Source organism: Amblyomma americanum, chromosome 1 (genome assembly GCF_052857255.1).
Source record: "Amblyomma americanum isolate KBUSLIRL-KWMA chromosome 1, ASM5285725v1, whole genome shotgun sequence".
NCBI classification, from domain to species: Eukaryota; Metazoa; Arthropoda; class Arachnida; order Ixodida; family Ixodidae; genus Amblyomma; species Amblyomma americanum.
Window position 1 is genome coordinate 350,637,384 of NC_135497.1, and position 16,650 is coordinate 350,654,033.

The following is a 16,650-nucleotide window of genomic DNA, read 5'->3' on the forward strand; positions in this document are numbered from 1 at the left end:
TTCCGGGGACGGTGCCTCACAACAACCTTGACTGAGGACATTTTCAGCCAGAGGCTGGTCGGGGCCCTTCAAGTAGTGGCTGCCGGCTGGCGTGCATGTGTACTCTGCCAAATTTTTTTGTACAAAATTTTCTTTCTCTACGGAGGTCATTTTCATTTGACAGTTTAAGATGAAGCTTAACCTTGTGTGTGCCGATTTGGTTGTTGCCATAAAGCTTGGTGTTTGGGATTTCTGCCACAAGTGCTTAAAATACCTGAGAAATAACGTATGCATACTCCACCATGCATTTGACTCATTAAAAAGAAAAAAATTCCCAGTGTGGATCATCATGCCTGCACACACAGTTCGATGCCGACATGCAAGGCCAGATTGTAATGCCTTTCATTCGAGTGCTAGGTCTGCGGTAAAGCGATAGCATATAGACACAACGTGCAGCGCAATTTGTACAGTACACGCACTTCAAAAAAAGGTTAAACTAGCTGATACGAACGCTTGTCAAAATTATGCGTGCATTACTTGCTGGCAGCAATATTATCAGCTGGAGGGCGGCAGACTACAGTTGAGCGGAATATATCCTGATTGTTTTCTGCTTACAGCCCAAAGGAATTAGATCACAAACAGAAATTCCAACTACCATTGGAGAGTCAGTATAGGCAGAGTCGATCATTGCCGCCCAAGTAATTAGTGTGTAGTCTAAAAATATGCAACAATCTTAATCTACAGCATGTTTTTTGAGCAGTGCATGCGCATTTTTTTCCTTCTCCTCTTCCTCATAATCATCAGCCTCACGGCGCCCACTGCAGAGCAAAAGCCTCTCCCATGTCTCTAAAATTAGGCCTGTTCAATTAACCCTCCAATGTGATGTCAAATGCAAGTCTTTAGAGTGAGACTGCCCGTCACATATGCTTTTGAGGATATCTCAAAGCTGACATGCAGACTTCACGACAGCACACAACGCACTGAAGGACATATACTTGTGTTGTCGCCGCCGATGTATGCGTCTGAGCGCAAGAGTGTGCGGCTGCCTTCAATAACTAATGTCCTTTCTTTCGCTCCCAAGGATCAGATTTCTACCGTACGCATGCGAGCAATGAGACGGAGCAGCACGCGAAGCAGCAGAGGGCACTCACCTTCCGTGATCCACGGACGGCCTTGGCGCCATGATTGCCAGCGGGCTGGTTCTATCGGCGACCAGTTCATGTGAGAATAATGCACCTTGCTTGCAGTAGTGAATTTTCTGGCAGCGAACAGGCTCTCTGAGCGCGGCAATTTGAAGAACCCCAATGATAATTTAAAGATGTACAGGCACCTAAATTTGGTGGCATGTTTTCTTCTCTACAATGATGCAGAAGGCACTGCTGTGAAAGAAGCATCATGTGGTGCTTGCCTGCGAAACTAGTTCACTAGAAACACGTTGCGACGTCTTGTCATCTGTAAAAGCGAACGAAGACTCCTGCGCGGTGTTACTAAGCCTGGATGAATCGCATGACCGGTGAGTCCCGCTCTGCGTTTCTTTGCTAATGATCTGTATTCACACGCGCTATTTGTATGCGGCTATATAGGGATGTGAGTGGAGGCTGTCGGCATGCGGTTGCCGCAGCTATAATGCGGCGCCAAAAAAGCAGGGCCTATATTCTGCATGACAAGTGTGTTCTCATTTTCTTTATGTGCGTTCAGTATTCGCGTGCCGTGGTAAATAAAAATGGCACCAGATATCACAACAGAGTTACTCTTTCGCTTGCTAGGGCTTCGACACTCTGTGCAAAAGCATGGATTTGCATTGCGTAGAAGACGATGAGCGAGAAGTGCCGCGTGGCGGAGCGCTCGCGTTAGGCCAGCTGCGATCAGACACCGCACTATTTTGCTCAGGGTTGGTACTTATCGGATTATTGCTTGTGCCTTAATATTCGTTATACTAAATTATTCTGAGAAAGTGATCGCATGTGAAAGGCTGGTGCATATTCCTCGCCTTGTCATTAGTAAACTTATCTGTGCTTCCCCAATGGAACAGGATTTTAGGCAGTGTTATGTCAAAGTTAATCAATCTTGCGTCTCCTCAGCTGCAAGCGCTGATGCTTGCTCTCCTTCTGAGCACTGCGAACTGTCGGAGATGCAACTGCACACTTATTTAGGATTTCTACCTTTTTGCTATATCCCTCGCTTTTGCGGCCCGCATTCAAGTCTTTCGCCATTGTCGATGGTTTTTTTGTTACTTATTTTCACTTTGTTATTTATTCTTGGTTGCGTGCCATCAGCTGTGGTGCCGGCGATTCTCCGAGCTCGGAACTCTTCCCAGGCACGGGATCCGACCCACAGACCTCCCTTCGCCGCACTCACGAGTGTTCTTTGGTATTTTTTTGTTTCTCTTGCCCTTACTTGCATTGTCAGTCGACAAATTTGTGCAGCTTTTAATTGTATGCAGATTTCTTAAATGCGCTAGCAATTTTTCTATGATGCTAAGCTGTGCTGTGAGATATCAAGCTTCTTGCTATTGAAGGCATGCTTTTTTCCATTCTATCTTCTCAATTAACCAGGGCAAACTGGTTGCAACTTTCAATTTAATACCTAGACATTGGTGCAAGGCACCATGTTAGGAATTAATGAAAACCTGCACATCTTATATTCATATTGGTGTGCGGTATTTCAGCGAGCTCATCTTTCAGTGTGGTCATAACAGTCATTGTGACTCTTCTCAAAGAATGTATATGGGTGCATTACATAAAACCTGTTCATTTCGTTTGTCATGGGCTAGCTCATTGGTTTTTTATTTACTTATATTACATCTAATTATAGTTTTTAAAGCAGTAGACGATTTCCTCTCTTGTCATTCATGACATGGCTACAGCCACTGACAGCTGTTGCTCTGGATGTATTTATTTGCAGTTGCCAGCGGCCAGCATCTTTTGGGCCATGCGTGCTTCCTGCCTTCGGCTGTGTCATCCTTCCTGATCCGTTCATGGTAGTTATTCTTTTTGAGTGATGCATATCTTAGCTGCCTATTTAGAAACATATTTTCAACATAGGCTTGCAGCTAGGTGTAGAAATGCATGCAAACTATACATGCACTTCACAGCAGTACCTCCGCTTATAAATACCGGACCTGTAGACTTGTACAAAGTATAGTCACTGATGTAGCTCTTGACGCAGCTGCTGTTAACATATACGTGCGTTGACATTGCACACCTGTTGCCTGGTATGCATATGTGTCCTCGAAAAGGACCTATATGTTCATTTATCTCTTTAAAAACATTGTGCTCAACAATGATGGTTTACCAGTATTTATGATACAGAGAACAATTTGTCAGTCAGTAATGTAACATTGCACGATGACACCAATCCTTGTATGGCATAGCATCCTTGCAATGCACTGGGCAAGCTGCTGTCAGCACAGATTTATTGCTGGTTTATTGCCATAGCATATGGTTATATTGCACAGTTTGTACCTCTACCTTCTTAAAGCTGCATCCTTGAAAAATTTAAAATTAGTTGAAGGAAAATTCAAGGAAATGCAACAGTAACTGTCTCACATTTTGGTGGACACTTGAACCGTGATATAAGGGAGGGATATAGAAGGGAAGTAATGAAGAGCTTGCCCTAGCGGAGGGCTGATGCCCATGTTAGATGCCCCTCTTTAGTTAAACATACCTCGCAATTAACGCATTTGGTGCAAAACAAACATGGGACTTGCACGCTCATGAGCACCCTCATATCAGTAAAACAAAGTGCCAATGTTGCCATATTTCAGAGCTTTGCTCTTAAAAGCGCAGCTGACTGCTGCTCAAAGTTGAGAGCAAAAATACGTCTACTTTTCCTCATGTGCAGTCCGCGGTGATGGTGCCATTTGCAATGGTGATTGACATTGAGTCTCATGATGCGCAGTCCGCTCCTGGAGTTAGTGATTTTGTCTGTCGTGTGAATGTGCTGTTAAAATTAGTGCAGAACAATGACTCTCCAGTTCATTTTAGGTAACTGTATCCTGTGCCACATGCTACCACCCTTTTTCCTCAAATTTCCTAATCTCATTTAGCCATCTGATTGCCACCCATTCATGCATTCACCTACTCTTGGAATCCTCCCAGTGTTTTAGTAATTCTCTGCATTACACTTGCATTGCACTTCCTCTTTTTTAGATTTAGTCAAGATATCTCTGTTCCTGTTTCTTGCATAAGCATAAGAGGCAACTCAAGTGCACCATCTGGGCTTGTGATGCAAATGTGTAGGACCCTTCGTTTTTGGGTAAAACCTGGTTTCTCTCTACTGTTGCACCAAAAAAGATTCTTAAAGATGAGGTTCAACCCAATTTCTGTGCAAAAGTGCCTGTAAGAAAGTGTGGTTTGAAGGTGCACAATCCGAAGAACTGCTGGAGTGTAATGGATGTCACATAATTCTTCTGACAGATTTTTTAAACAATTCTGGTTATTTTCCTTTTAATGTTTATTTTTTGTCGGTTGCTTATAATTTTTGGATAAATTGAAAACTACATGTACTGACTGGTATTTCATTCCAATAATTATTCCCATTATTATGAAGCTGTGTTGGAAGGCAGGTGTGCATTTAGTATGCGTGCTTTGAATTTCAGTGATTGTTTCTGCAATGCAAAATGGAGGGCAGGTCTCTGCTGTGCAAGTTTTTTGCAATGGAGTGAAAGTAACTGGAGCAGCATTTGTTACTGTGTCACCCAGCCAAAAGTTCTCCCACAGACCACTGAGCTTCTGAATACCTATGGCATAAAGCTCGAAGCTCTGGTTGCCTTTTACGAGGTTTTCTGCATTAACGAGTGCAAGCCCAAGGGCTCAGAGCTATCAAGCATTTGAAACCATAGAGCTATACACAGTAGTGCTGGGACCGTGCAGAGAGTCAGTGTGAATTAGGTCGCGATAAACGTGGTTTACTGTAGAAAGATAGTGTGAAAAAACAGTTGCGCTCACAGAAACTGCTGTTTTTTTCTTAATCGGTCATTGAAACAAAGAAATGCATGTAAAATTTGATATCTCGCTGATTCCTCAATTTTTTTCCAGCTAAAGACCAAGAGTTGCACGGAAGTTGTGCAAGCCACCAAGTTGCGTGTGATTTGTGCCAGGGACCTGGAGCAGGCTGGGAAATTAGCGGATGGCCAGTGGTATTCACTCAGTAAGGCAAGCTTTTTCTGTAAGTACAGTTTTTGGCATGGCATTGCTTAGGGATGCAAGCACTAAACTGACTACTCTACACCTGCCCATGCTTCAAGAACAATGAAGTACATGAAAAAAATTGATTTCCGAAAAAAAATTGCAGCTTCTGTTATGTTTTTCAGGAAAGTATTTGCCATTTGAAGGGCTCAGTGTGCTGTGAAAACCTTAAAAATTATGTGCTTGTTGTGGCTTTTTTTTTCAAATTTCTCCTTCCACGTCGATGTTGGCCTGACCTTGTAGCTTGTCTGCATGAGATTGGCTGCTACCTACAGTTCGCTTTTTTGTTGCTCCTTTATTGCCTGTCACATTCTTTGCGTGGCAGTGTTATGCAGTTTGGGAAGCAATCTGATCTGATTTCTGCATTGGCCTGAAGTGCAAGCTTTTGCATGTGAGGCAGGTTTATGGTGTCCCCTTGTTTTCTGTAACTGCAGTTTGGCCATGAGGGTTAGTCCTTTTTTTATTTTGATGCAGTGTCATATACTTCATGCATAAATTATTGAAGAAAGCACTATTTTTTGTAATAAATGAACATTCTTTATATCTGGGGCCATTATAAGTGCGCTTGACTCTAAAATGGCTGTCTTCCAGCATTCAGTATTACATCTTAAAACCTGCCGGAAGACACAACACAGGAGAAGAGATGAGCACAAGACGAGGCTGGTCTAACAACTGGAATTTTATTAAAGAAAAGCGGCAAAAGAAGACCTGCAAAGAGATTCACGCGCGCAAAACCTCAAAGCAGTGAGAGGGCAAAAAACAATCTAAAGGCACTGACATACTAGTAAACCATCTAAAAAACTAATTCCTTATAGTGAAGGTACACTGACGGTTTAGCCAGGCACGTTTTTAGCCTTCACCGATGTAAGCCTCAACTATATCAGGACAGATTTATCACTTCCCTAAACCACTGATGTGCCGCGGAAATCAGGCGTGCAAATAGAAAGGTTGTCCTCCGATTGCATTCACGAGATTGAACGTGCAGTGTCAGGTGAAAATTCGCCTCCTCTCTATACAGTGAAAGTGCTCTCAGCCAGGCGCACATTCAGATATCTGCTTGTCTGCCCATAGTAGTTTCAGCTACGAGGCAGTGGAACGCAAAAACCCGTTTACTTTAGCAAGTAGTGGACATTTTTTATCTGCTACTGTGCATAGCGGACGATTACCCGTAGTTGTATCAAGCCTAGTTTGAACGGAGTAGCAAAGGGCTCCTACCTCACTTTTAGCTGTCAAGACAACAGCAACATCATACTTTGGTGCAACTTTCTTCGGACGGTGCGAAATGGCGAGGAGGTAAGGTATAGAGCCCGCCTTTTTGTGCTGCTCAACTACGTCAGCATCATGAGAATGGTGTTCCGTTCCCTCGAAAGAGTAAAAACACGCTCTGACAGATGCGCTAGATGGGCAAGTGGGAACCCAGGTGCCATTGGCTCAGAAACCTGCTCCGAGAATGCATTGTAAACACAGTGATGGCATGACTTCCATAAAGCGGTCCTGATGCATGCGATTGCCAGCCTGTCCTTCACCAGCCTCGAGTGGTTCTACTCATAGCTAGGAGGCTTCCCGATCTTGGGTTGTGGCACCAACATAAGTGGTCGTCTGCAAAGCGCTGGTCTAAGTCAAGAAGCTACAAACGGTTATGCTTAGTGAAATTCAGACGTAAAAGATGGGCTTTGACCGCCTGCCTGAAGATTTCTAAAACGTCTTGTGCCAACTTATATGAGCCCTCCTTGTGCAAAAAAATTGGGTAGCAATCAACATAACGAAATGCTACTATGCCGAGGTCTTCCAAACGGCTTTGATGCGGTATCGACTCTGGACAGAAGAATGTCGCAGAGGAACGGTGCGACCTGGGACCCTCTGCATATGCCTGATTTCTGATGTAAATACCGCCTTGCCAACTCACAAAAGTGGAGTTCTGTGGAGTTCTAGTTTCTTGTGGACAGCAACCTGGGCAGGTGCTCTGCAGTGAGCATTGACATGTAGGGCCTGTACTATTCATTGTCACATGATAGACCTCTGAGGCATGTGCAAACTGCATCAGGGTGAACAATGAACATGGTTTCACAGATGATTGCGTGATTTCGGTTGCTGGCTTCATGGGGCCATTGTCCTTTTACTGCAAATCTGCATTTGTCAGTTAGCAGGGCAGTATTTACACTCAGGTCGTACCTTTGCTCAGCAACATTTTTTTGTCTAAAGTCGATAAGGCATTAGAGCCCTGTTTGGAAGACCTTGGCATAGTAGCATTTCGTTATGTTCATGACTACCTAATTTTTCTGAACATTGAAGGCTCAGATAAGTTGGCACAAGATGTTTTAGGAGTCTTTAAGGCATGCAGCCAAGGCCTGTCTTTTACATCAGAATTGTCTAAGCAGAACCGTTAGCAGTTTCTTGATGCAGACCTGCGCTTTGTGGACGACCATGTTTGTCAGGGCTACAGCTAAAGATCGGGGAAGGCTCTTTTTAGCTACGAGTTGGACCACTCGTTGCTGGGGAAGGATGATGAAGAGGTGTATTTGTCGCTGGTTAAGGTCAGTAAAGATGGAAACACTTGATGGGTGTGCAGTCGTGTGCATGACATCAGCTTTACATAAGTCATGCCATCACTACTGAGGACGCATTCTTGTAGCAGGTTTCCAAGCAGCTGGGTTCCCACTTGCCCATCTCAACAACCTGTCATAATATCTTTTCACCCGCTCGAGGGTAAGGAACACATACTCGGATGATGCTGATATACCTTAACTCCACAGTATTTCACAGTGTCAAGAAATTCGCGGGAAAGCGTAATGCTGATGTTGCCTTAACAGCGAAGTGCAAGACAGGAGGCATTTGCGCCGCCATTAAAAAAAAGGCTAGATAAAACTGGGTACTTGTCCACAATGGACAGTGTCACAAAAAAAGGTTCACCACTTGCAAAAGTAATGGAGTTTATTGCGTTCCACTGCCTTATGGCTGCAACTAATATGGGCAGACAGGCAGATATCTGAATTTGCACCTGACTGAGCACTTTCACTCTATAGGGGGAAGGCAAATTCTAATCTGGCATTGCACGCTAAATCTTGTGAATGCAAATCTGAGGATGACCTGTCTCTTTGCACGCCTAATTTCCACAACACGTCAGTGGTTTACGGAAGGGATAAATCTGCCGGTAGATAGTTGAGGCTTACTACATCGGTAAGGCTAAGGACACGTGTGGCTAAGCCATCGGAAAACCTTCACCGTAAGGAATTTGCTTTTTAGATGATTCATTAGTATGCCAGCGACCTTTGATTGCACTTCGCCCTTTCACTGCTTTGGGTTATTGTGTGCCCGTATCTCTTCGCGGGTCTTTTGTGGCTTTCCTTCAATGATGCTGCCGTGGTGGCTCAGTGGTTATGGCGCTCGGCTGCTGTCCCAAAAGACGCAGGTTCGATCCTGGCCACGCCAGTCGAATTTCAATGGAGGCAAAATTTTAGAGGCTCGTGCACTGTGCGTTGTCAGTGCTCGCTAAAGAACCCCAGGCGGTCAAAATTTCTGGAGCCCTCCACTACGGCGTCCCTCATAGCCTGAGTTGCTTTGGGACGTTAAACCCTTACAAATCAAATCAAATAATCAAAATCTTCAATGAAATTTTTGTTAGTCCAGCCTCTTGAGCTCATGTCTTGTGTGTTCTGTCTTCTGGCTGGTTTTAAGGTGAGTCAGTACTAACTCGGCCAGTCGTAAGCCTTGTTCAGTATTACAACATTTTGAATAAAGTGAGAACTTTACTAGGCTATGTTGCCGGGGATCGTGTCCGCAGCAGTTGTGGGCAACTCAGAAGAGATAGCGTCATACGATTGGTTGTGTAATTGGAAGAGGATGATGTGCGGATGCTGCGCGAAAAGAAAATTTCGTAATCGGATAATTATTCACAGCCAAAAATGTCCAAAAAGTGGCTGGGCCAGAGAAAAAGTGCCGCGAAATTTGAAAACGCTGAAAGTAGGTAGAGCTACAACGTAGCGCCAAGTTTGAAAAACTGGAAGTATGGACAAAGCCAAAGCTTGGCGCCAAGTTTGAAAACTCGAAATGAGCAATCACGTGACCAGTGATAAGTGACCTATACGTAACCAGGAGATAGCAAAAATAATGATAAATTAGAGGCAATTAGGTAATTATCGAGAATCAAAAGGCAATGAATGAGAAGGCAATTAGACTGAGTGGGTATTCAGTGAGTGGGCAGGAACGATGCATGGAGGAAAATTTGAAAACTCGAAATCGTTGCTGGGATGAAATGAGGGTAAAAGAAGAGTTAATTGATAACCAATCAAGTCAACGAGAAAACAACCATGGCGCCAAATTTGAAAGGCGACCAGTGTCGAGGAGGTGTCAACGCTTTCACATTTTTTTTTGTGCAGGTAGCAGCGGTGATCTCTGTTTTTCTTTTTTTCAGCCAAGACAAAGACCACTTTTCTTGGCTCATGGGTGATGTATCTAGGAACCTGCGGCCAGGACAATGCTGGACAGCATGCATCAGCAAGCTCGAAAAAAAAAAAGCACGAAACAGTAAATAAAAATTGGTCATTTTCTTTTCAATTCTAGTGGTTTTGTGCACGAATTACTCTGGAATGCACAAAGCTTGTGTTAATTGACAGACGACCATTAACAAGCTGTGCATTTTTGTGCATTGCCTACTCCAGAACACAAATCCTGTGTTAATTGACAGGTGACAGAGTAACGACTGTTACACAGTGTACGAGCACTACACCAGACACACTACAGAAGACAAAGCAAACTACAGAAGACAAGAAGACTACACAAGACAGACTATAAAAGACAAGACAGACTACAGAAGACAGGACCGACTACAAAAGACAAGACAGACTACAGAAGACAAGACAGACTACACAAGACATGCCCAAAATACGACAAGACTACAGACTACAGAAATTTTCTGTCTTAGAATCCTGTAGTGTGTTTTGACTGGGGAAGGCAAGGCAAAATCTCCTAATAAGGTGCTTTTCTGTTGCAGTCGGTGCTGCAAGGAGAGCACTAGGGGCCCGAACTTCGCGAAATTTAGTGCTGTTACTGCGACTTCAGCCATGGCGAAGCGCACCTGCAAACTATTTTGCACACCCGATTATTAGCCACATGAATAATTTTATCAAGCCACACTACGACGGGGCAAGCGGGGCGTCGTGTTTCTTGAATTTCACCATGTGGAACCACGTAAGGACGGGTTTTTCCGTCCAGGATTTTTCGTCTAGTTACGTGCACAGGAGGTATTACTTTGCCTGCATTTTTTTCGAAAGTGCATGTATTTAACCAGATGGAGCCAAAATTTGTCGAGCCACAGCGGTGAGGGTAATCGCGTTTTCGAAATTCTAAAAACTGATATGGCTATTACTAACGACCGGCTACAGGTCTCGGATTGCAACAAGTAGCCTGACTGTTATAGTTAAAAAGCTAATTATCAGAAATTAGTCAAGCGGCTAACTAGATAACATTATTGACATATTATTGTCGCCAACGCAGGTATTATTGTGCCCCAGAAGCGCCTTCATATCTGAAAAAGCCTATTTAAAACAAATTTGGTTCGCTTCCATCGAAACGCCTGGCATATTAAATTGATATCAAAGTATGAAGTAACGATCAGACCCGCTTCACTGATCCTGCTGATATCAACAGCAGAGTGAAGCAGTTGCTGCAGCCGAGGTATCATTACGTACCGCGCTCGGAAAGCAAGGAACCATGAGGCCTGCCAGTTTCTTATTCTACCAGTTTTCCGGCACCAAAATCCAGCCAGACCAAGCCACCTGGAAGCTAGAGGGTAGCGGCGCCACCTATGAGCCGAGGAACCAGCTAATGGCAGCGCTCTACAACTTATGTTTCGATTCGAGCAGCGTGATCAGTTTATCTCAATGCCCCAAGTGCTTTTACATTCCACTAAACTACGAATACTACCTAATGAATGTCCCGGATATAGAAGCCCCGTGAGGATTTTCACAAATGCTATTATCAAAGACCTGAAGCCCAGCGTGCGGCTTGTCTGAAATTTCCTGAGCCTCTGTGTGCTTCTCGGCGAGTTCGTCACTATGATCTTTCGGAATCGTTGTACTACACTTGGCGGTGCCACTGCGAACGCGCACATGCAGGCGGCCAGGACGTCAGTGGACAGGTACGTGCGCGGTAGTGGCCGCACTTGACAAGGCGTCGCGCTGTTGTATTGTAAAATACAGTGCCGCAAACACCGGAGGTGAGCAGGCGAGGTCGAAAGCGGTGAAGTCGTGCCCTCTGCCATGCTCGTCACAGCAGACGACGGAGCAGCGAGCGCATCCCGCTTATGTGAGCGAACGTGACTTCCGGCAATCATTGGGCTATTTCTCTACGCTTTACGCAAGCTTGTGTAAACGAGTATAGTGCAGGGGTGATGGTTTGACGTGAAATTTGCACGATCTGCACTCTCCCATGATGCCGAGCGTCGTCTGACGGTGTAGTGGGCGGTGGCTAGATGAGCAAGCAGGCTGAATACGTGTATGCCGAGCGGCAAGCCGCAAAGCGTAGTTGCGCGCACCTCCGCCTCATGACGACGAAATGACGCTGCTGTTTGCAGCTCGGCGCTGGTATTCTACTCGTCGCGATTGCATCACCCTTCACTGATCTCAGTTTGCGCTCGCAACGTTGACACTTGCGTTGGGTATCGGATATAGCCACGGCAGCGGATGCTGACTGCTTGACAATGAAAGGTCTTTATTTTCGTCTGTTCATGTCAGCTCTCGTGAAGCGCAGTGCGGGAGGACCATGGTGCTCTGTGGAAAAAACGAAAGCAAACCCCTATGATGTCAGATTCAAATCGGTAAGGCCAACTTTCCTTGCTTTTGTGCAGCGAAATCCATACTTGCTTATGAAGTGAGAGCTTGCTCTCCGTTAGCACTACGGCGTTCTATGTGACTGCCACTTCGTGGAGCAGTTCATCGAACGGGACCGCACATTTGTTACCAAGGGCAATGTCTTTCGTCTCTGAAAAACATTTACTACGTGGCAGGCTGTGTAGCGCGAACTTTCGTCACGGATGACGGACGAATTGACTGCTTCAATGTTTTCCTGCGCTGCGTGAACCCCCCGTTCACGTGCGGCAGCTGGCACGTGAGCGTGGGAAACATCCTATTCTCGTCTGGTGCCACGGACAGCTTCGCTATATGTCGTTTACAAAGTTCAGTGTAAGAGAACACAGCCTAGTCGCGGTGGCTTAGCCTATATCTCTCTCTAGCTGCCTAGCTGCCAGAGGTTCCGCCTGCCTTGAATGGATATCGCATGTGAGCAGCTTATAAACTCAGCTCAAAAACCGCGTCATCAAGCTTCATTTTGCTCATGCTTGAGCCCCCCCCCCGTCCACCCCACTGAGAGTTCATCTTCGTGTTTCCCAGTGAAGCATATTTTTACAGCTGTAGAAAAAGAGGTAGAGGTAGATCGACGCTCAGCCACAGTGGGCGCACCTTCGGCGCCGCCGCAGTATGGCGAGGCCAATACGCGTGTGCGCAAGGGCAACCGTGCGCCACGGATGGAATGTCTTGCCTGTAAATTACCACACGAGTGCAGAAACCTAACCTTTCGGCGCAGTTACCGAAGAGTTTTGTCAAAACGGTGCGATGCTCGATGAAATTATATTCTGTGGCACCATCGTAACCTGGTCAGTTACTGGCGCATGAGCAGACAGCAAAACAGGGGTTGCGGAAAAAATGATCGACTTCTAGGCTGCATTTACGGATCCACCACCGATGTGCTCGTTTTAAGGAAACACTACCACATGGTGCCGGTGCTAAACGTAATATGTAAGAGCACTTAGCGAAACAGCTATAACGTTTGTTTTCATTTGATTGCTCGCATTAGCAGTAAGACAAAAAAAATCTTGGTAATCAGACATAACTTTTAAAATATCCGGTTTTCAACTGTAACTTCTCGAAGTCGCAACTACTGCACTGCACGTAATATTTTCGGAGGAATGTATGCTGTAGCCTTCGTCACTCGGGATTCCTTAGCTGCAAACCAAAGCAAAATGCTAGTAATTAATAAAAATTGAACAAAATTAGCAATATGCTAGCTTGAGATCTCGCTCGTTTTCATTGTACATTTAGTTTCTGATATCTTTTCTGGGGGGGCTAACAACCTGCAAAAATTACCCACCTTAGTGGCTTGGCGGTATGGGCATTTCGCAATTGACATCGCCACATTAAACAGAAGGAGTGACGAATCAGAGCACTGCGGCATGCCCATTTCAACATGGCGAGACGCGAAGAGAGGCCCTGAAACGCGAACATGCACTGTGCGCCCGCTCAAAAAGTTCTGGCCATGGCGCAACAGGCGACCGGTCACGCGTAGCTACTGAGCACGAAGCCCTAGGACCGGATGCTGATCGCGGCCACGTCATTTTGACGGAAACGAAATGGAGAAGCATTCTCACAGTGTGCAATGTCAGTGCATTTTAAAGAACTTCGGATGATCCATCTTAATCCGTGTTGCTCCGCTACGCCATCCTTCACAGTCCATGTGCAGTTTCAGGATGTTAACCTCACATATATTTAGACAGCTTTTCCTTCACTTAAAATATTCAACAAGTAACAGAGAAGAAAAACAAAAACAAAACAAAATCACTATACTATATGAGCCGCCGCGGTGGCTCAGTGGCCATGGCGCTCGGCTGCTGACCCGGAAGACGCGGGTTCGATCCCGGCTGCGGCGGTCGAATTTCGATGGAGGATAAATTCTAGAAGCCCGTGTGCTGTGCGACGTCAGTGCACGTTAAAGAACCCCGCTTGGTTGAAATTTCCGGAGCCCTTCAATACGGCGCCCCTCATAGCCTGAGTTGGTTTGCGACGTTAAACCCTCATAAAACCAAGCCGAACCAAAATCTCTATATATCAGTCCACTGCAACCAAAAGTATTGCAAGCAAATAGGTACCCTATGTAGTTTCATGCTTCACATTACCTTTTGAGTTGCGGAGCAGCGTCAGGTACCGTTCGCAGAATCGCGCACAGGTGTCGTAGTGATGCCTATGTCAGTAAAATCGCAAGGACATCGGCATGTTGTAAAGATAATGTAGATAATGTAATACAGCGTACAGGATTGAGCCAGAAGCACATGCCATGACACAGTAGAGGACAGAGGTCACCCATAGCAACCAATGAAGCTTGCTATATCAGTGCACGGTTAGGAGATCTGAACAATGCTTAACAGCATAACGCAGTACATGCGTAAAATTAAACAGGGCACGGGATACGCTCAAATTGATCACGTCACCAGAAGAGTTACTTTTTTTCGTGATATTTAATCATGGGTCGGTTGCGAGTCGCGTAATAAACGAGACAGCGCGCCCGAATTGCGCAGGAATGAAAAAATTAATGTGGATTACCTCAGCTGATCCAGGATATACAAAACGAAACATTTCTGCGTTCACTGTGTCCATTGGCGTTGGCGTTGACAATGTTCTAGACGGCGATGGCTTTGAGCAAAGGAACGGCGCATAACTGCTTCCCTGGATATGTGGGCGACTGATTCGTGCTTTGATTCGTGGTGAGAGAGAGATGTGGAATGAATGAATGAATGAGCGCTGACAGCGTTGTGGCTGACATGCGGTCCTGCAGCAATAGCTGGGCCGTAGCGTTCATTTGGTTTTCAATCTGTTGCGAACAACCGTTAACTGCATGCGACCTCCCACTGTGGCGGGAAGGGCGCGCTGCCTATCCAGTGCGCGGAACGCAATCAAATCAGGCTCATGACACCAACGCCATGTACATAAAAGCGAGATTGAGGTCTCCACTGACCCAAGGAGCCGGTTGTGCGCCTTTACTTTGGTGAAAATGAACAGCCTTTGCAAAGTTGTCAACGCAAATTAATTCTAAGAACGCCGTCGGCTCACTTGTTTTGTTTGGTTTTTGAGGAAAGGAAATGAGACAGTAACAGTCTCACATACCTCGGTGGACACCCGAACCGCGCCGTAAAGGAAGGGATAAAGGAGGGAGGGAAAGAAGAACAAGAAAACTGGAAACTGACCGTTGCATTTTGACGAAAGGCGCGGCGCTGCGCAGTGGCGGAACACCTGTGGCTCAGTGTGACTAGGGAGCGAGAGAGAGAGAAAAGGCGACGGAGTCGGCGGCGGCCACCTGCGCCGTGCGTGACGTCACTCGTGCTCCGACATACGCCGGCTCGCGCGATGCGCGGTTATGACTAGCGTAGTGAAACTTTTCGCTTCAAAAATTCATAATTTCTAAAGCTAAACTTGCCTCTGAGATTAATAGCATGCTTGCCCGATTATGAATTCAATCCGTAAAGCCTCCGTTTAGCGGCACATTCATGTATGTAGGGTCTCTGAGAGAGGCGCATAAGCAAATGGTCAGCGAACAGCAGCAACAAGGCAGTGGCAAGCAGCGAACTAGCGGGAGAAGCCCCGTCGCGTCTTCGCAAGAGCGTCGACAGGCGGCGCAGCCAGAGCTGCGGTCTTTCGAAAATTTTGCACGCTTGATAGTGTACGCATATAGCCAGCCGTTCGCTAACAGTTGCTTCGTGTTTTGAAGACGACTTTGACAAAGCATTCAACGTCATTTCGAAGCTATCTTTTCTCACCGGGCTCAATATTCGACTGCGAGTGTTACTGCGAGTTGCACGATCGTTCGCGTATTCGGCGCCGCTCTTCGGAATGTGACCCCCGTATTACGCATATTGCGTGGACTGCGAGGAAGCGATGACCGGCCGACACGCCAACCGTTGCAGAAGTGCCTTTATTTTAAACAAGGTCCGCGAAGGGCGCGCGACGTTGGCATGAAGGAGCTCCTTCTAGATTTGAGTTGCTTCCACATGAATCATCCACATGCAGAGGAGCTTTAACATTCATACCCAGCCACACTTGCTGTTAAAATCTACGAAGAACTCAATAATAAGCCACTCAGGCTCAGCACTAACTTAGACAAGAAGGCTGCCAGGAGTTACTTTCAGTAGATTTGCACTTTGTCATAACAAGGCACTGATGTTTCAGTGTCCCCTTTATAGGGACTAACTATAGCACATAATGATATACCTGCATGCGACATACTTCTCTTCATATTATTTTTTGCACTGTTGTAGTCTCACTTTTTACTACACTCCTTCCTAAACCTTAACAGGCAACAGCAGCACACGCGGCAATGGTCGAGTTGCGCAGAATAACAACGTGGTATGATCAGGGAAAAAAAGGTATCGGAGCCAAGCGGCATCTTTTTTTTTCCGCTAATATCACAACCATGCGGCATACCTGCCGCGGTGGCTCAGTGGTTAGGGTGCTCGACTACTGATCCGGAGTTCCCGGGTTCGAACCCGACCGCCGCGGCTGTGTTTTTTATGGAGGAAAAATGCCAATGCGCCCGTGTGCTGTGCGATATCAGTGCATGTTAAAGATCCCCAGGTGGTCGAAATTATTCCAGAGCCCTCTATTATGGCACCGCTTCCTTCTTGCACTCCGTCCCTCATCCCTTCCCTTGCGGCGCGGTTCAG

The 16,650-nt window shown here is 45.9% G+C and overlaps 1 long non-coding RNA gene across 2 annotated transcripts; it reads left to right on the forward strand.

Moving 5' to 3' along the window:
- Positions 1–1,419: 1,419 nt before the first annotated feature.
- LOC144100359 (uncharacterized) lies at positions 1,420–9,609 on the forward strand. 2 transcript variants are annotated; one of them, XR_013307630.1, is made up of 4 exons: positions 1,420–1,492; positions 2,884–2,959; positions 5,019–5,148; positions 9,580–9,609. It is a non-coding gene; the product is annotated as an uncharacterized LOC144100359 (long non-coding RNA). The 2 variants fall into 2 exon arrangements; XR_013307629.1 differs by lacking the exon at positions 1,420–1,492 and adding an exon at positions 2,273–2,349.
- The last annotated feature ends 7,041 nt before the right edge of the window (positions 9,610–16,650 follow it).